At 44.2% G+C, this 25,686-nt stretch overlaps 1 protein-coding gene across 2 annotated transcripts in view; it reads left to right on the forward strand.

The window, feature by feature from the left end:
- Positions 1-637: 637 nt before the first annotated feature.
- Positions 638-25,686, forward strand: part of JAK2 (Janus kinase 2) — a 457,412-nt gene continuing 432,363 nt past the window's right edge. For both annotated transcript variants that reach the window (XM_063913981.1, XM_063913980.1), the window contains exon 1: positions 638-1,196. The gene's annotated coding sequence lies outside the window, so the exon portion shown is untranslated. The remainder of the gene's footprint in view (positions 1,197-25,686) is intronic.

Genomic DNA, 25,686 nt, shown 5'->3' on the forward strand with positions numbered 1-25,686 from the left:
ACAGTACGTTTTTTTTAATGGTCTGTACCTATTTTTGGCTCTCCAAACTTCCATTGAAAGTATAGGAAAAGGGGCGTGACCACGCCCCCTTTTCTACTTTTGTACCGATTTTTGTGTGTAAAATGTTGGAGGGTATGCAAATGTGTACGTCGACAGTGGAAAATAAGGACTTAAGGGGTCTATTTATTAAGCCTTGGATGGAGGTAAAGTCGCTGAAGATAAAGTACCAGCGCTCCTAACTGCTATGCCACAAGCTGTGTTTGAAAAATGGCAGTTAGGAGCGGATTGGCTGGTACTTTATCTGCAGCGACTTTATCTCCATCCAAGGCTTAGTAAATAGACCCCTTAGTCCTAGTGAATAATCCTAAATCCACATTTTGCAACTAACAACAAAAAATACTTTTTAGTGTTGTCAAATGACTGAAGCTTTTACATAACCTGGTGAAAGGTTGTTTGTACTTGTAAGGACAAAATTTTAGTGCTGTGCTTGCCTTGCTGCTAGCTAGAATGCTCATCCTTTTTATAATGTGCATGTATCTACACATAGAGCAGCATTGGACCTGGCACCGGCCAATCATAACTCACATGACATTCTGCTAATCCCCAGGTGCATGAGAGGTATCCCACAATTGGCCGCTAGCACAGTAGTGGGAGAGACGCTGCTGGATAGTGCGCAGCGTATCCGGTCGAGGCCGGAGAGTGCCGGGGGTTCGGGTACTACACTGTGACGAGCCCATGGTGGTATTTCTGCCCTAATTTGTGCCACAGCCGCTAGATGCGCGACGTCCCCCAGCCCCCGTGTACAAAGTGTTGCTGCTGCCGCCCCGGCCTGCCAATTGGCTGCGCGCCTCCACCCCGGAACTAAAAGTGCGAGAGGGGGTGTAGTCGGTGACAGCAATACTCGGGCTGCCCAGCTCTGCCAGTCCCGCAGCCGCAGCCACCGGAGCGCACGCCTGGTGTGTGTGTATGATGTTCCTTATCTAGAGGGGGCGGAGACCCTCCCCCGTCAGTGACCGCGCCACACCCCCCTCAGGCTCCAGCACCGGAGGGATCGCACAGGCACCCCCAGAGCCAGCATCAGCGCGCCCGGGGGAGATCGCTGACTGTCATACCTGAGGGGACTCAGCATGGGGGGTGGAGAGGCCGCCGCCGGGGCATGAGGAGCTTATGGGGAAGTGCCGCTGATTTCCCCGGTGGTGAGTAATCATTCTGCTCCATACACTGGCACTTCCTATGAAAGCTACGTACGTGTGTGTGTGTGTAAACACAAGTGTAGCATACTACCTGTACTACACACTGACATTGCTGTGTACAGCCAGCAGGGAGAGATCTATTTCTGCTAGTGTCACTTGATAAGTGTCAGCTCTTATGTGCAAGGCTGTGTTGTCCCTGTGTGTGTCTGGCCCAGAGTGAGGGCACTTGCAGGGTTAGAGACAGGGTCAGGTGCCAGGTGTGGACCCCTTGGGGTTCTGCCAAGTGATGCGGATGGCATGGCTGCCCATTCTCTCCTGAGCGTTCTGCTTTTCACATCTTCATAAATATGTGTTACTGTAACATCCTCTACATAGACTCCAGAAGAAAACTCAGCTAAAACTTTCGTTTTCATTTTTGTGACTCCTATGATGCATTCAGCAGCAAACCTTCATAATAATTCATAGAATTGGTAAAAAAAAAAAAAAAAAAGTTCTGCTGAAAATACTTGATTTCTGTGTTTTTAATCAGTTTTAAAAAGCTTTGTAAGTACATGTACACACTGTATTTTCTACTACCTTGCTCATAGAAGTATCTATACTCCAGTTGGTAGAATGCATATGTAAACATTGTATTATATATAGCCAGACTACTGCAACACCTTGCACAAAATGGACAATGTATTTTGGTAGTGGCATTTGCTACATCTGTAACCTGAAATGTCCTGAATTAGTAGTAACGCAGAATTCATTACGGTCTTGATTTTGCTCCAAGGGCTGAATCTCTTAATCCACCTACTTATCACTAGGGGGCACTATTGTATATTTATGTTTATCTTTCATAATAATAATGATGAGAGAGATGAACTTGCAAAGATGGAATAGCTATTGTATACACTATTGTTCTGTTCCTCAGTTAGAACAGGAACCTTGGAAATCTTGTTTTATCTATGCTAAATGAAAAGGGTGATAGTGACAAAATGACTTAAAGGCATTTGTGTTTAGCAGAACAATGCTTATTGGCCCTCATTCCGAGTTGATCGGTCGCAAGGCGAATTTAGCAGAGTTACACACGCTAAGCCGCCGCCTACTGGGAGTGAATCTTAGCTTCTTAAAATTGCGACCGATGTATTCGCAATATTGCGATTACTAACTACTTAGCAGTTTCAGAGTAGCTTCAGACTTACTCTGCCTGTGCGATCAGTTCAGTGCTTGTCGTTCCTGGTTGACGTCACAAACACACCCAGCGTTCGCCCAGGCACTCCCACCGTTTCCCCGGCCACTCCTGCGTTTTTCCCGGAAACGGTAGCGTTTTCAGCCACACGCCCCTGAAACGCCGTGTTTCCGCCCAGTAACACCCATTTCCTGTCAATCACATTACGATCGCCGGAGCGAAGAAAAAGCCGTGAGTAAAAATACTTTCTTCATAGTAAAGTTACTTGGCGCAGTCGCAGTGCGAACTTTGCGCATGCGTACTAAGCGGATTTTCACTGCGATGCGATGAAAAAGAACGAGCGAACAACTCGGAATGAGGGCCATTGTTTGCAGGGAAATATGAAGGCAAAATGCAAGTAGCAGTGATATGTTGGCCACAGAGAGTGGGTCATTCCGAGTTGATCACTCGCTGCAGTTTTTTGCAGCGAACAGGTTACTACTGCGCATGCGTATGCACCGCAATGCGCACACGTGTCATACGGGTACAAAGCGAATCGTTCCTGGGCGATGGATTTAACGAAGAATCCATTCGCACAGCCGATCGCAAGGAGATTGACAGGAAGAGGGTGTTTATGAGTGTCAACTGACCGTTTTCAGGGAGTATTTGGAAAAACGCAGGCGTTTGCAGGGCGGGTGTCTGACGTCAATTCTGGGACCAAAAAGACTGAAGTGATCGCAAGGGCTGAGTAAGTCCATTGCTACTCTGAAACTGCAAAAAACTTTTTCGTCCCGCTCGGCTGCACACGCATTCGCACACTTGCAAAGCGAAAATACACTCCCCTGTGGGCGGCGACTATGCGTTTGCACGGCTGCTAAAAGTAGCTAGCAAGCGATCAACTCGGAATGACCCCCAGATTGACTATAGAAAGGTTGCTTCTCTGAGAGATTACACAACACAAGCAAGGCCAAATAGCACTAATCTGATTGTTTTACACAATTAAGAAAACACATGCAGACCAGGAAAAGACTATCTATGCACCTGGAAAAGCCGTAGTTTGCTGGTGATCTGAGACAGGTGCAAATTATAGAAGAAGAAGATGATGGTCACTGGCACTAGAGTATCATTTGTCATCACTTTTTTGACAATGCTTTCTTTGTCAGTCGGACATAGGGGATGCAGTTAAAATTCCAGCTGTCGGAATGCCAGCGTTCAGGAAACCAACGCCGGAATCCCTGACAGCCGGTGAAATACCACCGGACTGAATCCTGACCTCTACTGGGTATTACTACATAGATTATGCTTTCGTGGAGTATTTAAGCACTTGTGTGTTGTGGTGTTTTTTTTTTTTTTGTTTGTTTTGTTTGTTTTGTCCTTATGCATAGGAGAGACCATGGGTTGTTTCTGCTGCATTAGAGAGGTTTTTGTAGTTTAATTGATAATTTGTTATGCATAAAATAAATGGTAAACATAATAAGCCTAAGTGATATGTAAGTGTCTGGCGTAACGCAGGCACTAAAGCTTCTGTTGCCAACTGGAACGCATGTTGAGCTCTGCATATGGGCAGGAATGAGCTAGTTTTGTGTGTATAATTCCTGCCTGTTTTACGACCAACTCTGCATCAGCCCCATAATTCAACAACACTATTCCACCTTGTCAGACCCAGGATCGTAGTTTTCTCCAGGTCACAGAAGTGTATGTCACCACACAGCAAAAGCTATATTATATAGCCTGAGCATGGCTTATTGAGAGATATGCACTAATTATTTGGCCAAACAAGAAGCCGTTTTTGATAAAACTATGTAGTTTATACTTAAATTCATGACCGGAATAACTTGTATAAGTAAACCCACAAATTCTTTAAACAAGTGAATGTGAGAGAGATTTTATCTTATTATGACCCTCTGACACTGCCTTTTTCCAAGTTCATTTACCAGTTTATATACTGTGTGTGTGTGTGTGTGTGTGTGTGTGTGTGTGCAATAGTGCAATATAGACAAATGAAATCTGAATGTTCTTAGTATAAATCAGTAATTACTTGACTGGAATGTAAACTGTATTTGTAATAAATAACTACAATAGATTACATAAAATATGTATATGTAACATGCATGATGTAGAGCAATGCATACAGCAACAGTAATGTTCAATATTCTGACTAGAGAGACAAGTGAATCAAAACAGAAAGTAAATAAAATTACTTTGTGATACTAGCAAGTGCAGTCCAAGGATTAATAATTTAAAATGATATGCTACCTTCCTAAATATAAATCATCACTGCGGTGCACAGCAGATGAGACAATGCAATGACCGACGCCACGCTGCTAAATGCGGCATGGAATGGTACATCGCGCCATCGTCCACTTAATTGTGCAGTGTGTATGGACGGCGCAATGTATCATGATGTCGCTGGGTACACACATCGTTTAGTGTGTACCCAGCATTATTACTTCACAAGTTAACCATTTCAAGCTTGTTTTTGGCAACATGAAGGAAATATGGTTATTTGGACTAACACGATTTTGGCAGAAAAAAAGTTTTTCATGTTTTTATGTCACCGAGGCATATCCAATTAGCACGTTAACCTGTTTTGCAAGTTAACGTGGGCAGACACACATTTTTTGCCACCCAATTATCTGTGCAAGCTATCTCGCATTAACTTTCAATAGGATTTAACAGTTTTGTGTGTTAAATCCTATTGAAAGTTGTGTGGGGTTATATTTTGAAAAGTACAGAATAACGAGTATAAAGACATGCGGTTCTCTGGATGGGACAGGTGTTTAAGATTGTAGGTGGGAGTTACAGTTTAAAAAAATTGCTTAAATTACACAAAATCAACTTGCAGGAATGTTTATGCACCCCAAATTAATGTAGACTATTTATTTACTGAAAAACACTTTCTTTTTATAAATAATTTTTAAACTGAAAATGAGAAAATCAGCCTTTTGAAATCTGATATTTTGCTACTGGTCAATTTGGGATGTCTGTACTTTTAGCTAATATCTGTTTGCACCTTTTTTAGGATACCGGCTGATTTTCCCACTTTCCCCCACACGTAAAACTGCTATTAATCAGAATTGCTGAGCAGGTGGTTTTTCCAGTTGAATTTGTTGTGAATCGGGAGCTTGAATAGATATGCGCTAAGTGAAATTACCACACAATAGGTGTGATAAATCAAGCTATGGTTGTTCCCCCTGCTCATCACTTACAGCTGGCAAATTGTCTGGAAAGAGTGTAAGAAATGTATTTTCACTGATACACGACAGGCATTCTAACTTATTATAGTCATTCAGTAATTCAGCTCATTATACTGTACTTTTCTGCTTTATTATTTCCTGACAACCAACCAACCACAGATCTGAAAGATTTCAATGCAGCTAAATCTTCTGCTTTACGTTTATCGCTAAAGGGTTTTTTATTTTTTTAAGTAGTCTAATTTGAGAGCTCATAAATTTACCTTCCTTCCACTTGGCATCACTCATTTTTGGAAACTGGTCTATTAAATACTAAAAACCTTCACCATTTTTGTTTATAGCCTTTATAATTTTTTTTTTTTCATGAGACCTAATTTAATATGTCATTTAGGGATAAGAACCATCTCGGGTTTCACTAAAAGTGCATACTTGTTATTGTGCTTTCTGGGACAAACTCTTCTCTCTTAGGTCAGTCATTCACAATATAATACGGCTGTCTTAATTGACTAACCCTATAATCACAGAAAACAACAATACCTGGTAAAACCACCCTGCAGTCAAGCAACTAGGCAGTACCTTTCCAACCAACACAAATTTACTAGCAAAATATATAATAGGTGTGTGTGTATGTATGTATGTATGTATGTATGTATGTATGTGTGTATGTATAATAGTTGATAGCATTGAAGAAGGTTGGCATGGCATCACAAGTTTCTTTCATAGCATCTTCCTAAGACACTGGTACTGATGGTTTGTTTTTCCCATTATGTAGTAACATGGCTTTTAAACTCTGTTTACAAGAATCAGGGATTCTTTTTCATTTTTCAGGATTATGCTGAGACTATGGTTCATTCATCAGTCCATTTACATCTTTGCAGACACAAAGGGAAAATTACATTGCAAGTTTTTCATGTTTCTTAAACACAGAAATCTGTGTCTTTAGCAGCAAAATGGAGCAACCTGGATACTAATACTTCAGCCTGCTGCTTTGATGGTTTCAAATCCCTAGCAAAGTCATTTCGCTCACTTTGCGCAGTTATACCACTTTCAGACATGCATCAAAATCCCAGGTTTATGCAAGCGAACGCGCATCAACCCGGGATTTTGGTATGTCTGAATCCACAACCCTTCTCTCGACCAGAGTTATGGAACTCAGACCTGGGAATTTTTCCGCGTGCTAGACCCGGTAATTTTCCGGATCTGATGTCTAAATGAGTATTAAGTGTGTGGGTTTTTTTTAGGTCTTGCTTGGGACTTTAATTGGGATTGCATAATGTAACTGGACTAGCAACGGGCTCAGGTGACTCTTGCTCTTCTGGAGTGGTGGATTCCCCCCAGTTAGATGGAGAAACAAGAATAGCAAGTTCATTTGTGTGTAGCGCTGAGATTGTATTAAATATTAACCTTACTCTTCTTTGAAAATTCCTCAGTTTGTGTTAGAAATAACAATCTTCTAAGTGGCCGGTTCTAGCCAGGACATTGGAATTTCAACAGCCATACTATTCTTATTCCCCTTGGTCTATCAGTCTCACATAGCATGCTATACAGTACATTAATTTACTGCGGTATGTTCACCAGGGGCTATACTATTTAGAGATGAGCAAAGTTCGGTTCCTCGGAAACCGAACCCCCCTGAACTTCACCCATTTTACACGGGTCCGAGGCATACTCTGATTCTCCCGTATGTCTCGGTTAACCCGAGCGCGCCCGAACGTCATCATCCCACTGTCGAATTCCCGCGAGATTTGGACTCTATATAAGCAGCCGCGCGTCGCCGCCATTTTCACTCGTGCATTGGAAATGTTAGGGAGAGGACGTGGCTGGCGTCCTCTCCGTTTATTGTTGAACTTGATTGTGCTTAATTGTGGGGAGGACTGGGGAGCAGCTGTATAATATAGGAGGAGTACAGTGCAGAGTTTTGCTGATCAGTGACCACCAGTTTTATCCGTTCTCTGCCTGAAAAAAACGCTCCTTATCTGTGCTCAGTGTGCTGCATATATCTGTGCTCACACTGCTTAATTGTGGGGACTCGGGAGCAGCTGTATTATATAGCAGGAGTACAGTGCAGAGTTTTGCTGACAGTGACCACCAGTATACGTTGTCTGCCTGAAAAACACTCCATATCTGTGCTCAGTGTGCTGCTTTATTGTGGGGACTGGGGACCACCAGTATAATATTATATAGGAGGAGTACAGTGCAGAGTTTTGCTGACCAGTGACCACCAGTATACGTTGTCTGCCTGAAAAACACTCCATATCTGTGCTGCATTGTAGACAGTATATAGTAGGAGTACAGTGCATAATTTTGCTGACCACCAGTATGTAATATATAGGAGTACGGTACAGTAGGCCACTGCTGTACCTACCTCTGTGTCGTCAAGTATACTATCCATCCATACCTGTGGTTAATTTCAGTTTAGCACAGTTTGCTGACCACCAGTATATAATATATAGCAGTACGGTACAGTAGGCCACTGCTGTACCTACCTCTGTGTCGTCAAGTATACTATCCATCCATACCTGTGGTGCATTTCAGTTGTGCGCAGTATATATAGTAGTAGGCCATTGCTATTGATACTGGCATATAATTCCACACATTGAAAAATGGAGAACAAAAATGTGGAGGTTAAAATAGGGAAAGATCAAGATCCACTTCCACCTCGTGCTGAAGCTGCTGCCACTAGTCATGGCCGAGACGATGAAATGCCATCAACGTCGTCTGCCAAGGCCGATGCCCAATGTCATAGTAGAGAGCATGTAAAATCCAAAAAACAAAAGTTCAGTAAAATGACCCAAAAATCAAACTTGAAAGCGTCTGATGAGAAGCGTAAACTTGCCAATATGCCATTTACGACACGGAGTGGCAAGGAACGGCTGAGGCCCTGGCCTATGTTCATGGCTAGTGGTTCAGATTCACATGAGGATGGAAGCACTCATCCTCTCGCTAGAAAAATGAAAAGACTTAAGCTGGCAAAAGCACAGCAAAGAACTGTGCGTTCTTCTAAATCACAAATCCCCAAGGAGAGTCCAATTGTGTCGGTTGCGATGCCTGACCTTCCCAACACTGGACGGGAAGAGCTTGCGCCTTCCACCATTTGCACGCCCCCTGCAAGTGCTGGAAGGAGCACCCGCAGTCCACTTCCTGATAGTCAAATTGAAGATGTCACTGTTGAAGTACACCAGGATGAGGATATGGGTGTTGCTGGCGCTGGGGAGGAAATTGACAAGGAGGATTCTGATGGTGAGGTGGTTTGTTTAAGTCAGGCACCAGGGGAGACACCTGTTGTCCGTGGGACGAATATAGCCATTGACATGCCTGGTCAAAATACAAAAAAAATCAGCTCTTTGGTGTGGAATTATTTCAACACAAATGCGGACAACAGGTGTCAAGCCGTGTGTTGCCTTTGTCAAGCTGTAATAAGTAGGGGTAAGGACGTTAACCACCTAGGAACATCCTCCCTTATACGTCACCTGGACCGCATTCATCAGAAGTCAGTGACAAGTTCAAAAACTTTGGGTGACAGCGGAAGGAGTACACTGACCACTAAATCCCTTCCTCTTGTAACCAAGCTCCTGCAAACCACACCACCAACTCCCTCAGTGTCAATTTCCTCCTTACACAGGAAAGCCAATAGTCCTGCAGGCCATATCACTGGCAAGTCTGACGAGTCCTCTCCTGCCTGGGATTCCTCCGATGCATCCTTGAGTGTAACGCCTACTGCTGCTGGCGCTGCTGTTGTTGCTGCTGGGAGTCGATCGTCATCCCAGAGGGGAAGTCGGAAGACCACTTGTACTACTTCCAGTAAGCAATTGACTGTCGAACAGTCCTTTGCGAGGAAAATGAAATATCACAGCAGTCATCCTGCTGCAAAGCAGATAACTCAGGCCTTGGCGGTGAGAAACGTGGTTCCGGTATCCACCGTTAATTCAGAGGCAACTAGAGACTTGATTGAGGTACTGTGTCCCTGATACCAAATACCATCTAGGTTCCATTTCTCTAGGCAGGCGATACCGAAAATGTACACAGACCTCAGAAAAAGAGTCACCAGTGTCCTAAAAAATGCAGTTGTACCCAATGTCCACTTAACCACGGACATGTGGAGCAGGGCAGACTCAGGACTATATGACTGTGACAGCCCACTGGGTAGATGTATTGCCTCCCGCAGCAAGAACAGCAGCGGCGGCACCAGTAGCAGCATCTCGCAAACGCCAACTCGTTCCTAGGCAGGCTACGCTTTGTATCACCGCTTTCCAGAAGAGGCACACAGCTGACAACCTCTTACGGAAACTGAGGAACATCATCGCAGAATGGCTTACCCCAATTGGACTCTCCTGGGGATTTGTGACATCGGACAACGCCAGCAATATTGTGCGTGCATTACATCTGGGCAAATTCCAGCACGTCCCATGTATTGCACATACATTGAATTTGGTGGTGCAGAATTATTTAAAAAACGACAGGGGCGTGCAAGAGATGCTGTCGGTGGCCCGAAGAATTGCGGGCCACTTTCGGCATTCAGCCACCGCGTGCCGAAGACTGGAGCACCACCAAACATTCCTGAACCTGCCCTGCCATCATCTGAAGCAAGAGGTGGTAACGAGGTGGAATTCAACCCTCTATATGCTTCAGAGGATGGAGGAGCAGCAAAAGGCCATTCAAGCCTATACATCTGGCCACGATATAGGCAAAGGAGGGGGAATGCACCTGACTCAAGCGCAGTGGAGAATGATTTCAACGTTGTGCAAGGTTCTGCAACCCTTTGAACTTGCCACACGTGAAGTCAGTTCAGACACTGCCAGCCTGAGTCAGGTCATTCCCCTCATCAGGCTTTTGCAGAAGAAGCTGGAGACATTGAAGGAGGAGCTAAAACAGAGCGATTCCGCTAGGCATGTGGGACTTGTGGATGGATCCCTTCATTCGCTTAACCAGGATTCACGGGTGGTCAATCTGTTGAAATCAGAGCACTACATTTTGGCCACCGTGCTCGATCCTAGATTTAAAACCTACCTTGTATCTCTCTTTCCGGCAGACACAAGTCTGCTGAGGTTCAAAGACCTGCTGGTGAGAAAATTGTCAAGTCAAGCGGAACGTGACCCGTCAACATCTCCTCCTTCACATTCTCCCGCAACTGGGGGTGCGAGGAAAAGCCTAATAATTCCGAGCCCACCTGCTGGCGGTGATGCAGGGCAGTCTGGAGCGAGTGCTGACATCTGGTCCGGACTGAAGGACCTGCCAACGATTACTGACATGTCGTCTACTGTCACTGCATATGATTCTCTCACCATTGAAAGAATGGTGGAGGATTATATGAGTGACCGCATCCAAGTAGGCACATCAGACAGTCCGTACGTATACTGGCAGGATAAAGAGGCAATTTGGAGGCCCTTGCACAAACTGGCTTTATTCTACCTAAGTTGCCCTCCCTCCAGTGTGTACTCCGAAAGAGTGTTTAGTGCAGCCGCTCACCTTGTCAGCAATCGGCGTACGAGGTTACTTCCAGAAAATGTGGAGAAGATGATGTTCATCAAAATTAATTATAATCAATTCCTCCGTGGAGACATTCACCAGCAGCAATTGCCTCCAGAAAGTACACAGGGACCTGAGATGGTGGATTCCAGTGGGGACGAATGAATAATCTGTGAGGATGGGGATGTACACAGTGAAAGGGGTGAGGAATCGGAGGATGATAATGAGGTGGACATCTTGCCTCTGTAGAGCCAGTTTGAGCAAGGAGAGATTGATTGCTTCTTTTTTTGGTGGGGGCCCAAACCAACCAGTCATTTCAGTCACAGTCGTGTGGCAGACCCTGTCGCTGAAATGATGGGTTCGTTAAAGTGTGCATGTCCTGTTTATACAACATAAGGGTGGGTGGGAGGGCCCAAGGACAATTCCATCTTGCACCTCTTTTTTCTTTCATTTTTCTTTGCATCATGTGCTGTTTGGGGACAATTTTTTTGAAGTGCCATCCTGTCTGACACTGCAGTGCCACTCCTAGATGGGCCAGGTGTTTGTGTCGGCCACTTGTGTCACTTAGGTTAGCCATCCAGCGACCTCGGTGCAAATTTTAGGACTAAAAATAATATTGTGAGGTGTGAGGTGTTCAGAATAGACTGAAAATGAGTGTAAATTATGGTTATTGAGGTAAATAATACTACGGGATCAAAATTACCCCCAAATTTTATGATTTAAGCTGCTTTTGAGGGTTTTTTGTAAAAAAACAAAACACCCGAATCCAAAACACACCCGAATCCGACAAAAAATTTTCAGGGAGGTTTTGCCAAACGCGTCCGAATCCAAAACACGGCCGCGGAACCGAATCTAAAACCAAAACCCGAAAAATGTCCGATGCACATCACTTACTATTAGCCCCAATAGTACTGATTTCCCTGATGCTGGCATTTATTGGGGATTATGCATGCAAAGCATAATCCCTGATAAGCAGCTTCAGGATACCCGTTTGTGTGGCGATAACACATGGGTCCGGGAATTTATTGCGGAACCCATGTGTTATTGGCCCATAGTGGTAGTTTGCCGCACAGCAAAAACAGGCTACAATAGGATAGCTCGATATTAACATCCGGCTAATATCGGCGATATTAGCCTGTTTTTACCGTACGGTAAACTGCTGCCAGCTGTAGGATACGCCCTATAGGTAGATACGTTATCACAAAGTAGAAACTATGGACAAAAACATACATTCTAAAAACAAGTAACATAAAGATTGACAAGAAGGGTACCACATTCAAGAGCAAATGAGGAGGGAGAGATATGAGGCAACCTGGATTACATCTGTGACCTAGAAAGTACTGGGGCTGGGTCAGTATTCAGGAGGAATATCAGCAGCCTGATGGCAAGTGTAATAGGGAACACACTTGTTAGATCGGCTAGCTATCATGGGGTGGACAGAGTGCTTGTTATGTGGGAGAGCTCTTAAGGGCCCTACACACTGGCCGATCCGCCGCCGAGCTGCCCGACGGCGGATACGGCCGACGAGCGACCCGGCGGCGGGAGGGCAGTGACGGGGGGAGTGAAGTTTCTTCACTCCCCCCGTCACGCGGCTCCATTGAAGTGCAGGCAAATATGGACGAGATCGTCCATATTGGCCTGCATGCACAGCCGATGGGGGACCAGCGATGAACGAGCGCGGGGCCGCGCATCGTTCATCGCTGGAGCCTCCACACTGAAAGATATGAACGAGTTCTCGTTCATTTATGAACGAGATCATTCATATCTTTCAAACAAATCGGCCAGTGTGTAGGGCCTATTAGTCTTTCTTCTGCATCTATGTAGCAACACACTCAAGAATGGCTATCTGAAACGGAGAGAGAAATGTCCATTGCCATGTAAAAATCTGATCTCTAGCACCAATCCCACCTGGATGGTCTTATGTAAATGCCTTCAACATAGTAAGAATTTTAACAATGCAAACTGTTTGCAATTGCTGTTCCTTCCCATGTACACCAGAAAGAAATGGGAAGTAGTTTGATTTCAAACAACTGCGTGAGTCCTTTAAAAAACTTGAAATAATTTTTCAAGATAAGTCACATTTTTTTTAGATAGAAAAAAAAAAACCCACGATGGAACATTTTAAGTGTCATGTTCTGAATCCGAACATAAAGTAAGCAGAAAACTGCAGTTTTTTAACCATGTTGATGAAACCTTGATGACTAATGATTAATACTTCCTAGTGCTCACATCATCAAGATGGAGATACATTTGCACATCCAAGAGCTGGTTAGATAAATTGCACAGGGCATTAGTGGAACTTACAATCATGGTGTTAAACTTCTTCTGAATGGCGGGGTCACATTTGTGTGGGTGATGGCCAGATAGAATGGAGCATGTATAAGGTTGCAAAAAAGTTAATAGCATGTGTGGTGTTGTGTAAAAAAAAAAAAAGGGTACTATTTGCTGTGCATGGGACAACAAAAGTATTAAGGCCTCATGCAAACCTTGCATAGGGGAGATTAATCAAAGCTTGGAGAGAGATAATGTATCAGTCTTCTGTCATTTTTTAAACAGCCTGTAACATGGAAGTTACAGTAGGAGCTGATCTGTTATTACTTTATCTCTCTCCAAGCGTTGATAAATCTCCACCATAGTCTTGTGCCAAGATTAGCAACTGCAGTACCCCCACAACTACATTACCATTGGTACAGCCCTGTGCACAATATAAAACTTCTGCTTCAACCCACCGCAGTCCTATTACAATCTTCTGTACCGCATAAGAACCTTGTGCCTAAAGCAAGCACCTTGACCACCACGTACATCCAGTTGTGCATGTTAATAGCCCCCATGCTTGATACAGCCTTCTGCCATGATTACGAGTCTCATTCCTCCCGTGTAGAACTGTAGTATCCTGCCCACAAAATCCAGCAAATAAGTTCTCTTATCCTTTATCCCACTCTAGGTGGTGGTGAGTGTCTTCATTGTGCAAATGAAAGAGCAGTGCTGCTCCCTGCAAAAAATTAATAAAAACAGCATAGTAAAGCAGCAGTGGCTTCTATTTGCAGCAGTAGTGATGTAAACTAAACAGACTGCTGCTTTAAAGGTAGAGTTAAAGCTGAAGTGGGACTGTCAGCGCCTCCCACCCTGCCCAAAGTTATACCCCTTTCACAACGCCAATGCCGGATCCCACCCGGGAGTTGGAAACGGGTCCTTCCCGGGTGGGATCCGGCATTGGACGCTGCTGCTGGCTTCACCCGACCCGGCAATATGCCTGGCAGGTTGCCATAGCAGCGGGGGGTGGAGCCGGCAGCGGAGGCGACACTGGGAGATTAGATCATCTCCATGCCGCCTCTCCCTGTTGTAGTGAACGAGGCCATGTCGCATCGACCCGGGAGCCCGTTTATGCTGCCATTGACCCTGGAATTCAACCCGGGAATAACACTGCTTTATTCCCGGGTTGAATTGCCGGGTCAGGCGACCCGGGTTTTCCGACATGACTCTTTTGCACCGCACACTGACCCGTGTCAACCCGGCAATATGCCGAGTCGATACCGGGTTATTTGTGCGGTGTGAAAGGGGTAATATAGAAGGTGGTCTGGCAGATGACCAGCCCATGATTAGTTTACTTTTATAAAGTTGTCATTTACATGTGTTTGTTAATTAAGTGCTTTAAAAAAAAAAAAAGTAAATTCAAATAAATTTGGATATTATAGACAGACTTTCACAAGAATATTGATCTGATGTTATGTATTTCTCCCTAGCATATATACAGTAGTTTAAAAAAAATCACATTACTTGGATAGAAATAATTGTGCATTTAATATTAAAAAAGCATACAATTCATATATCAGTAATGATATTCAGAATAAATATAGAAGGTAAAAAAATAAAATAAAAATCATATTACTTAATTGAGCAGATACCTCACCCATGTAAATGTCGATACATATGGATAGTTCGTAAAATAATCCTGATCTGGGCCTGTTCCTGTGTAAGTGGCCAGATCCAGTGGATCTATAATACAGGTTGAGTATCCCATATCCAAATATTCCGAAATACGGAATTTTTTGAGTGAGACTGAGATAGTGAAACCTTTGTTTTCTGATGACTCAATGTACACAAACAATGTTTAATACACAAAGATATTAAAAATATTGTATTAAATGACGTTCAGGGTGTATATGAAACATTAATTGTGTGAATGTACACACTCTTTGTTTAATGCACAAAGTTATTAAAACTACAGGCTGTTTATATAAGGTGTATATAAAACATAAATGCATTCTGTGCTTAGATTTAGATCCCATCACCATGATATCTCATTATGCTATGCAATTATTCCAAAATATGGAAAAATCCGATATTCAAAATACTTCTGGTCCCAAGCATTTTGGATATGGGATACTCAACCTGTGTATATATAATTTTGGTTACAGCAATTTTTATATAAGGGTTTGTAGACTTTAGTGGATCACATACGCTCACCGCTAGAGGATTAATCTCTTGGGTGTAGGTCAGTAAACGCTTGGTTGGAATCCTCAAGTATCTGCGGTGTCGGCCAGCATTGCAGTCCAGCCAGATTTATAGAATAGCTGATATAGGGTCTTATTCGTAGATGAACGCAGATTGCTGCATATGCAGTCATATCTGCGTTCATCTCGCATACTGGGGGCTGCCCAGCACAGGGCATGGGCGCCCAGCATGTGTGAGGCTGCCTCCCGATGCATCAGCAAGTATATTGCATATGCATCGGAACTAAGGTCTGCCGCAATTTTTTATTTTTTTTACTGAGTGCCTGCATATGACGGCCGCCCCCATTCGGAACGCTAACCGCCCCCCCCCCCCCCCCCCCCCCCGATGGCCGCCGCTGTCAATTACTGATATATGATTTTTTTTTTTAATTAAATACACTCCATCCAAGTTAGATGTGATTGGTTTTATCAGCGCTACTTTAGATTGTTACTTCTTCAGATTGACCTGTATGTACGACCGATCTGAAGATGCGACGGATGATCTGTGGAAGCGCACAATAGTGCGTGCACAATTGAGGATTTGAACAATTTTTCATTCCGATCCGTTGGAAATCAGGCAGTCCTTCAAAAAGACCGTCTAATGTGTACCCAGCTTTATGATGTCATTATTTTAGTATCAAAAACTCTGCTCCCATGTAATTGGGACTTAATTCTGGGTTATTCAACACCAAATCAACACGGGTTAGGTTTGGGTGAGCGTAAAATTACTGACCAAGGGGCTTTTGTTCACTATTTAAAGTCTCCCCCCCCCCCCCCAAAACCTATACTGTCCCTGAATCTCTTTTCAACACAATTGAAATATCTTTCTAAATGGAGTACTAAGGGGGTAATTCAGATTTGATCGTTGGGCTGTGTTTTTTGCTGTCCTGTGATCAGATAGTCGCCGCCTACAGGGGGAGTGTATTTTTGCTGTGCTAGTGTGCGTTCCTGTCTGTAGCAGAGCTGCTAAAAATCAGTTTGTTCAGTCTCTGCACAGCCCAGGACTTACTCTACCAGTGCGACTGAATCCTGCTGATCCGGGCCGGAGCTGATGTCGGACACCTTCCCTCAAAACGCTTGGACACGCCTGCATTTTTCCGGACACTCCCTGTAAACTGTCAGTTGCTACCCACAAACGGCCTCTTCCTGTCAATCAACTTGAATACGACCGTTCAAATGAATCCTTCACACCACCCCGTTGCTGACCGGCGATGCCCGTTGCAGTTGTCTGACACGCCTGCACATTGTGGTGCATACGCAGTTTGGACCTGATCGCCCGCTGTGCGAAAACACACAGCAGTGATCAGATCTGAATTACCCCCTAAACTTGTGCACCTGTGCAAAAGTAGGAGCAGTCGCTGTCTGTAGAATCTCATCCCCAAACACACCTGAAGAGGAATGTGCATTCCTCTGATGTAGTGAACATCTGATATTGATTTGTTGATTTTTTTAAATACAATTTCCATGAATCACTCAAAAATGAAAGCTCTTACAGCAAGTGATCCCATCATGATCCCCAAATAAACATTTGTTAACAGTATGAACAGTTTTTAGAAAAAAAAAGTAAAAAAAAGGCCTTTTTGAGAAAATCTAAATTTTGATTTTGAAGAAAATGTAAATTTGTTATTTTTGTGGAAAAATACGAAAGACCATTAAAATAGGTTTAAAATGAGACCTTGGACAACTCTAGCTCGATTAGTTGAGCTGCAAATGAAATAAAAAAAAAAATGTAATAGTTAATTTTTCATTAAATAGCTGCAGCTTTAAAGGCAAATAGCATCAAACCAGTGTGCATATAAGCCTAAAGGGCCCTACTCACTGGCCGACCCGCCGCCGAGCTGCCCGACGGCGGATACGGCCGACGAGCGACCCGGCGGCGGGGGGGCAGTGACGGGGGGAGTGAAGTTTCTTCACTCCCCCCGTCACGCGGCTGCATTGAAGTGCAGGCAAATATGGACGAGATCGTCCATATTGGCCTGCATGCACAGCCGACGGGAGACCAGCGATGAACGAGCGCGGGGCCGCGCATCGTTCATCGCAGGAGTCTCCACACTGAAAGATATGAACGAGTTCTCGTTCATTTATGAACGAGATCGTTCATATCTTTCAAAAAATCGGCCAGTGTGTAGGGCCCTTAAGATGTGGGGCTTTCTTTACACCCATGGTAGCATTTATTATACCAGTGACTGCTGACTATATTTCATGCAGCTTTCAGGGGTGCAAAACAGATTAAAATTGTGTACAGTATGTGTGAATTGTTCACAAAGATTGCATTATTATTTCATACCTGTCCATAGCCTCAAATGATGATAGGCTTGTACCAAATTTCAGACAACTAAATGGGTAGGGCATATTGTTATCCTTATATGCGAGGTATAACTTTGCAGCACCAAGTAGAAGGTATAGTAAATGTTACAAATAAATAAATAATCCACATAAATAAAGCATACATAAAAGGAGAGCAGATGAAAATAGGGTTGGTGAAGGTGCAGGGAAGAAACTACTTGTGAGAGCTTGCAGTTCAGATAGAGATGCCAAAAGCAATTCTGAAATGCAATACGCTAGTGGAATGGCTATAGGGCAGTGGTTCCAAACTTTTCTGAATCACGGCGCCATAGAGTATTTGAATTTTTTTCGTGGTACCCCAGGTCAAAAGTTTCTTATTGAGAAATTCAGAAAAAAGTATTAAATTAAGTAAAATGTGTTTATATGTCATTCTTAGGCTCAGCTATGTGGGGAGGGACAGTATTCACTTCTGTATGTCCACATACTTTATGATTGGAAGCCACCAGCACTGGTTTTGCCTATTACATTAACCATAAATAATTTGAATTGGTCCTAGACCAACCCAGGGCAACCCTGCAAGTACTGAGGCACCCCGGGGTGCCACGGCACACAGTTTGAGAACCACTGCTATAGGGTATCCAGAGTGAGTAGTCCAAGTTGGAGTTTAGAGGTAACCTTTTAGAGTGTGGTTGAAGGTTGCGAGAAAGGCAGGTCAAGTGTAATTGGGGAGTAGCACAAGTGAAGTTGAAGAGGGAGCATCATTATTACAATGTTTCATAAGAGGTCAAAGATATTTTAGGAATATCCTGTTCCTCTTCCAATCTATGGGGAGAATTCAGTGCAGAGCAAGTTTGTTAAGCACACAGGATGAGTGCCTGGAGCTATTCAGTTGTCTTCATTACGTACGGCACTTAACCTGGGAGATGTCTTTTACCACGGCTAATGCCAGGTCATAGTCGCAATAAACTGCTTTATCCATCATAAGTGCCAGTCGCGATGCTATTAGCACACACTGTAACACTGCAACTAGCCCAGAGGAACTAGGGTGTGAGCAGAAATCGCTAGCTGCAGTGTTACAGCGCAGGGCACTTACCATGGGAGCTTAACAAACTTGTATTGGATTGAAACTCCTAAACCCCCCACCCCACCCTTAATTGGGATATGTCTTGATAACGTCAAATATTACCTTTAAACATGAAGCTATTGACTATTACGGACTAAGTACGCTATTTGCGTACTGAGTACCGTAGGATTAAGCACTTAGCGTAACAGACGCTAAGCCGTGGGCGTGACGCACGAGCGATGCGTACGCTCACGGTTTCACGCTTCGTGCCAAGCACGCTATAGGCGTACAGAGTACCGTACTGCTACGCTATTGGCGTAGCGGACGCTGCGCCGTGAGAGTGAGACACGAGCGGCGCAGACGCTCACAGAATGATACGCAGAAAACCTTATTAATAACACACAGTAAGAATATGCTTATACTCTAAACCTTAGTAATCTAATACAATGATGTAACGCTGAAAACCCTTAACAATGTGTATGCCGTTTGAGCGATTGTGACGCTAAGAAAACCCTTATTAAGGAGTGAAAACACAAGACCTGGTTTTGATTTAAAAACCACAGCGGTTCTAACACCGCCGTGGATGGTTTAGAGAAAAGGGGAAAAATACAATACAAGTTATACACTACAAACTAACATCAAAATCTAACACAATAACAGAGAATAATATGAACAATAACAAACAAGAGTGAACAAATTGAAACAAATGGCGAACAGAATGAATAACAAAATGGCTACAGAGAAATATACATACGTGGGGATGATTCGCAAGCGCGTCCTGGATCCAGCCCTCAGCATTCAGAGAGAAAGCCTTCAGAGAGAGTGAGTGTCTGGCCAGGCAATGGTGGTCTTTATATACACAACATACATTCACAATACAATGGTCCCTATAATCTCATTGTTCATTGGGCACAGGAATGTGTCTCCACATTATAGCAAAGGTCATAGGTGGATTTGAACAGGTGGGCTGTGTCTTTCTCCAACTGCTCTGGTGGGAGGTATCCTCAGGATTCCCGCCGCATGTGTAATTTACAGCAAATACAATATATGTTCATAAACTACTTTTACACATAACTATACGCAGGAGCGAGCGATCCTTTCCTAACCAACACCGAAATGTTACCCATAAAATATCCTACAGCTGGATACTAGACACCACCTTTCAACCTTTATCTGACCCTTCCTATCATGCAAAGAGGAATCTCTCTGTCCAGGAACCGTTTAAACTAAACATATTCGCTGACATTGTCTAGGGGAATATTAGCTATAAAACACACTATATGGGTTAAATATGCTACGATCGAGTCGCACGCTAGACGCTCACAAACTCCGCCGTAAATACACATCTCATGCGCACGAGACGCTGTAGCGTCCCCTACGCAACTTGCCGGTATGTGCACGTACGGGGGAGTGGGTGCACGAGCAGCGCGCGTGTGCATGAGGGGTTAGTACAAGGCATATGCATTATGATATTTTTCGACTTTGACAGTCCACCCTTTGGCAGTCAACAATAACTCACTTATCTAAACAACCAAGCAGAAAAATATATAATACCGTGAAATACCTATATATGATTGGGTGTAGGGAGGAGAGGAGAAGGTGGGAAATGTATGACCTAATGGGATAGTAAAAGCATGTATGTATGAAATTCATGTCTGAGGGGTCATGTATCATCGTGCCGTACAAGCTTCGAGGTATTGCGTAGTATACATTGAATCCTTCTTATCCCGTATTAAGGGTCTGTAAGTGGGCTAACAAACTCTACCGAGCTCTTTTCTGCTTTTAGTTCCAACAAATGGGGTGCACATTAGTTGAATAATACATGATGGGGGGAAATATGTGAGTGCTAATATATGTACCTATATTACCTGTCGACTATGTGTGTCACTACCTGAAGATCGTAGAGATGAAGATAAGAAACATGCGTTATAAATGCATTCTTATGATAACGTATGTAATTGTCCTTGGATGTCTGTTGATGTCTTGTTGATGTCTTGTCCGGGTTGCTGTATCTTTGCTGTAAGTGGTAAGCAAAGTTTTTCAAGTGTCCATAGAAAGTTAAAGTCTCTAAAAGTTCATCAAATGTCTGTATAAAAGGTCATCAAAATCTTCTCCCGAGTGGATGTCTTTTTACCTTGGAGAAAAACAAAGGAGAAACGGGTGAAAGAAACGGACCGTGGAATACCGTATTATCACAGCATTGTCTCGATTGATGGGTCATAAATTAAACCAGTTGTTGTTACAATGCCCTCGCTCCTCAAACTCATCAATTTGGTACTACGCTTGCAATTCATTAAAATCCGAACACATCTAAATATCAAACCAATCATTATGACAACTCCTAGGATACACAGGAGGAATTTCCCTACATTAACGATAACATTTTGGGCCCATTCTCCTAAACCTGAGAACCAATTGCGTGGGTTCAACCATGATACCCAGCCGGTCAGTTCATTACTCACAGAAGTAAGGGTAAGGTTGTGCCTCCTTCGGAACTCCCACTTCAATTGCAAGATATCGTCCATCTTTTGATCTATGACCTCGGTTGGGTCATCAGTGCTGTTTGTGATATATGTACAGCACTTCACACCATACTGAGTTGCTAGGGTGACACAATACCCGCCTGTCACCGCTGTGATGTAATTGAGAACCATCCTGTGCTGGATCAGTTCCGTTTTGTAAGCTTGCAATTCTCTCCCAGTATACCTGAAGGTGTCATCATACATCTCGGTGATATTGTCTATCAGGTTCGCTAGCGCAGTTATATACCTAAAATTTATAACTTTTTTGGCGGTACGGGTGATATCTAGCGTGAGTAGGAGTTGAATCACGGTGGATTCGTGGATCAAATCAGAGGCTGCGTGCTCTGTCCTATCTATAAGGTGTCTCTTAACAATGTGTTCGTAATGAGTGCGAGTGTAAGGAGCTTGAGCATTGCGGTGAACGTCTTTCATCTTTTCCTGGGTAGTGGTCATTACTTCTGGCAACACTCTTCCAATGTAACACAATCCCTCTGAGTTTGGGGCAAGCCACTTATACGCCTTCCTCCCACATATGTAATATGCATCATCGGGGAGGACATATGGGACAGAATATGACATCACCATATTACAAACCTTCCAGGTGAAAAATCCTATCCCTAACTCTCTCATTTGTCTAGTACACGTATCAGGCTGTATGATATGCGCACAGTATCCTGGTGATACTTCTCCAACTCGCATGGTCCTACTTCCTAGAGTTTACCTATACTGAAAATATCTCCCACCGTTGGCTATTTGGCGTATAAGCTCTGAGTCTATGGGCATTCTATCGGCTCTGTGTGAGAATGTCATGGTTTGGTTGTTCCATGTCACTTCCCAATTTCCCGGCTTAAAACATACTAAGGACCTATCCACATGATATTGGTGGAGCTTCAAACTAGGAGGCCTAGAAATATTAAATTTCTTGTCCACCGGTCTCCCATCCCTTAATTCAAGTACCTCATCTATCGTTAAAGCGTATGGCACTAGTACTTACTTTCTATGACCTTGAGGTACTTGTGAGCACACCCAGCATTCCGTTTGGTTTAAAACCTTACCCACTAATGAGTGATTAGTCACTCAATGGATGACGGTCCATGTTGATATTAAGGCTGGACTGACATCTCTGGATGCACCCGTCCTCAACTATGTTTTCACAATTCCTACAGATACAATTCTCTTCAGCTAACAATCCTTCGCAATGTCTCTTAGTGTCATGACTACCAGTTCGTTTTCTGATACTCGCCTTTGCTCGGTGATTGTGTTGCTCTTGGAATTCTACGAATCCATCCTTGTCATCAGAACCCATTCCAGATCCTCTCTCGACCTCTCTGGTACTCTCACCGAAAAAGACTGCTCTGGTCAACAACAGGGTCAACAGGAAAACACGGAATGCAGTCTCTTGGGGCAAGTCCATCTTGCAGGAGGAGAAAGAAAGAGTTGTAATGGGGGAAAGAAAATAATTAGGAGGGAAAGAAAATTGTTACGATAATCCGTCTCTAGTCTTGTTGTTCTTCTTGCTCAGATGCCGTCTCAACAGTGCTGCCTCTCAGTCTTCCCAAAACGAACACTCCAGTGATACGATATTCTTTCCGAATCAGCGATCTTTCTGTAAGGAGCATAAATCTTGCATTACCATTTGTTTAACTGTTGTGTGACATACCATCCGTAAAACATGAAAGAACAAAAAGAGAGAGAACAATAGAAAAAGAGAAAAATTGTCAGATTTACGTTCGCCATCAGGCTGTCACACCAACATGTCTATCGGTATCTCTGCACAGTCTCCCCCACCAGTATTCCCACTCTCCACCCTCTGTGCGTGGCCAGGCACAATGATGCTGGTAAGATATATTGGGGTTGGGCAGACCTCTGAAAAGACCAAGTAGACATGTGACGTTTGAGCTGTAGTTCTGCTGGTGAACGTCAGAGATGAAGAGGAAACATTTAAAGATAAATCACAGAGTTTACCTGGCCGCCCTTGTGTCTACAAGGAATGACCTACCAATTACACCGACTGTAACCTCAGGCTTACTATCAAGGCTAACAATCAACTTCACTGGCTGCAGACTATAGGTGCGGCCCAAAATTTTTCCTATATGATCCCTGATTACAATTACGTGTGTCATAACTTTGCTCGTGTTCTTGTCTAGGAGGTCTGACTTTATGTGTGCTGTTACAGTTGCTGGCATAATGCCCTTCCCTTTTACACAGATAACAAACCCTTGGCTTCCTCCATGTGCCAGGGGCTGGGGGTTTTGGTCGATTTGATGCCTCTTCTAGTGCTTGGATGCTCATCACCATCAACCGCTCTCCCTGTGCTTCCCTGGTTCTTTGGATATTATGGTCATGTTCGATAGCGGACTCTCTTAATGCAGCCACCGAGATACCTCTCCAGTTAGTGCCCGCAGTACTGTCCGCCAATCTTTGTTAGTGGGTTCGGCGGCGTTACCTAGTTCTTTAATGAACCTTTGGCATGCTGCTAGATCTCTCCTGGGATCGGGAAATTCAGACATAATTGTCCTCAATTCTGTCCGGGACCAGAGACAATGCATGGCAATGTCTCTGACGGGAGTGACTCCCTGAGCGTCAGTCCTCCCATTGGGGACTGCGATCACCCTGACAGGATTTAGTTCAATTACACCATCTTGTGTTGACTCTACAATGTGAGGTGCAATTGTCTGTGCATAATATACAATACCGTACTTACCTGTGGACACAACCTCACCTGACCCTCCGTTAGGGGGCTTTACTACTGCCTTTACCGATTGGGCCGTGCCCACCTGGGTGTCTTCTATGGTGGCTGCTGGAGAAAGTGCCGACATCGTGCTGGGCTCACTTTCTTGCTTGTAATCCTGAGGGAAGTTTAACATGGGGTGCAACTTGCACGGGTTATGTCACGATCCGGGTATCTGGACACCATTTCTTACCCATCAGATGCCTCCTAAGGCTGGCTCAGCGCTCCAGGACCGGATCCCATCTGTTATCCTGATGTGTACATTCCTGTATTCTCTCCTGTCACTCTGGGACGCTGTCACAGTAAACGCCATATTACACCTGGCATGGCGTCTCCCGCGGCCTCCGCCGCCGTCCCTGAACTTCTGCATGCAGAGTGTCTGAGTGGCGATTACGTCAGCCGCGGCCTCCGCTGTGTCCGCGTGGTTGGATGTGCATCTGTCAGCCTGGCGCCTCCTGTCTCCGGTGGCCGGCGCCGCCATTACTGTTTTCATTACCACATGGATTACAAACCAAACTTCCCTCCAAGTGTCTGCATGGGCGCAGCCATCTTGGATTCTGTCAGCTGATCATTTCCACCAATCTGTTCTCAGTATTGATAATCTGCATAATTGCCTAGCCAATCCCTTCCTTGCTGCAGGTATAAATACACTGTGCCTGAGCAAGGAAGGCGTCAGTGCTTTGGTTGTCAAACCTAGTTCCTGTTTGTCTCTCTCCTGTGATTGTCTTCCAGGTTCCAGCTCCTGTCTCAAGACTTCCACCATAGAGACCCGCACCAGCATTCCACCTGCGGTGTAGCCTGACTCTCCAATCCATTGTGGATTCATCTGTTTCCAGCTACAACATTACCTGCTTCCAGCTCAGCTTCCAGCAGAGTACAGCTTCTCTTAAAGGGCCGGTGTCCTTTCTACACTTTACCACTCTCCACCGGTATTATTATTTCTCCGCTCTCAAGTTCTACATTTCAGTTCATATTTCATCGCTCCCAAGTTCATTTATTAGTTAACTGGTTCCAGCCAGTATCCACTCCGTGCTAACAACAGTCTGGTTCCAGCCAGTATCCACAGCAGCCGTTTTATCTTCAGCAACCCAGCTTTTCCTGGAACACCAGCTGGCACAATCCTGGGTTATCTCCATTGCTACAGTCGGGCCTGGTAAGGACTTTCCATCTAGAAGATTATAAGAACTATCTCACACTACCAGTGCCCTGTGGCTCCTGCCATCCTGTAGTACCCAGGAACTGTATTTATTCTTTGACTTTTACTTTTTCTTTTACTGCTGCTGTGTTGCGGAGTTGTCATAATAAACATCATTGACTTTTATCCAAGTTGTCGTGGTCACGCCTTCGGGCAGTTATTATTCATGTTACTTACATGTCCAGGGGTCTGATACAACCTCCCAGGTTCCGGTACATCTCAGCCCCTACAACTGAGGCTGCCTCCCGTCAGCTCAGGCCCTCAGTTGTGACAGTAAGCACTGACCTAATGAATCCAGCCGGAGACCAGGATCCAAGCGGCCAGGCCGATGCAAGAACTGGCAGCCCGACTAGAACATCAGGAGGCTGCACAGGGCCACATCGTCCGCTGTCT

This window comes from Pseudophryne corroboree, chromosome 1, assembly GCF_028390025.1.
Source record: "Pseudophryne corroboree isolate aPseCor3 chromosome 1, aPseCor3.hap2, whole genome shotgun sequence".
Lineage (NCBI taxonomy): Eukaryota > Metazoa > Chordata > Amphibia > Anura > Myobatrachidae > Pseudophryne > Pseudophryne corroboree.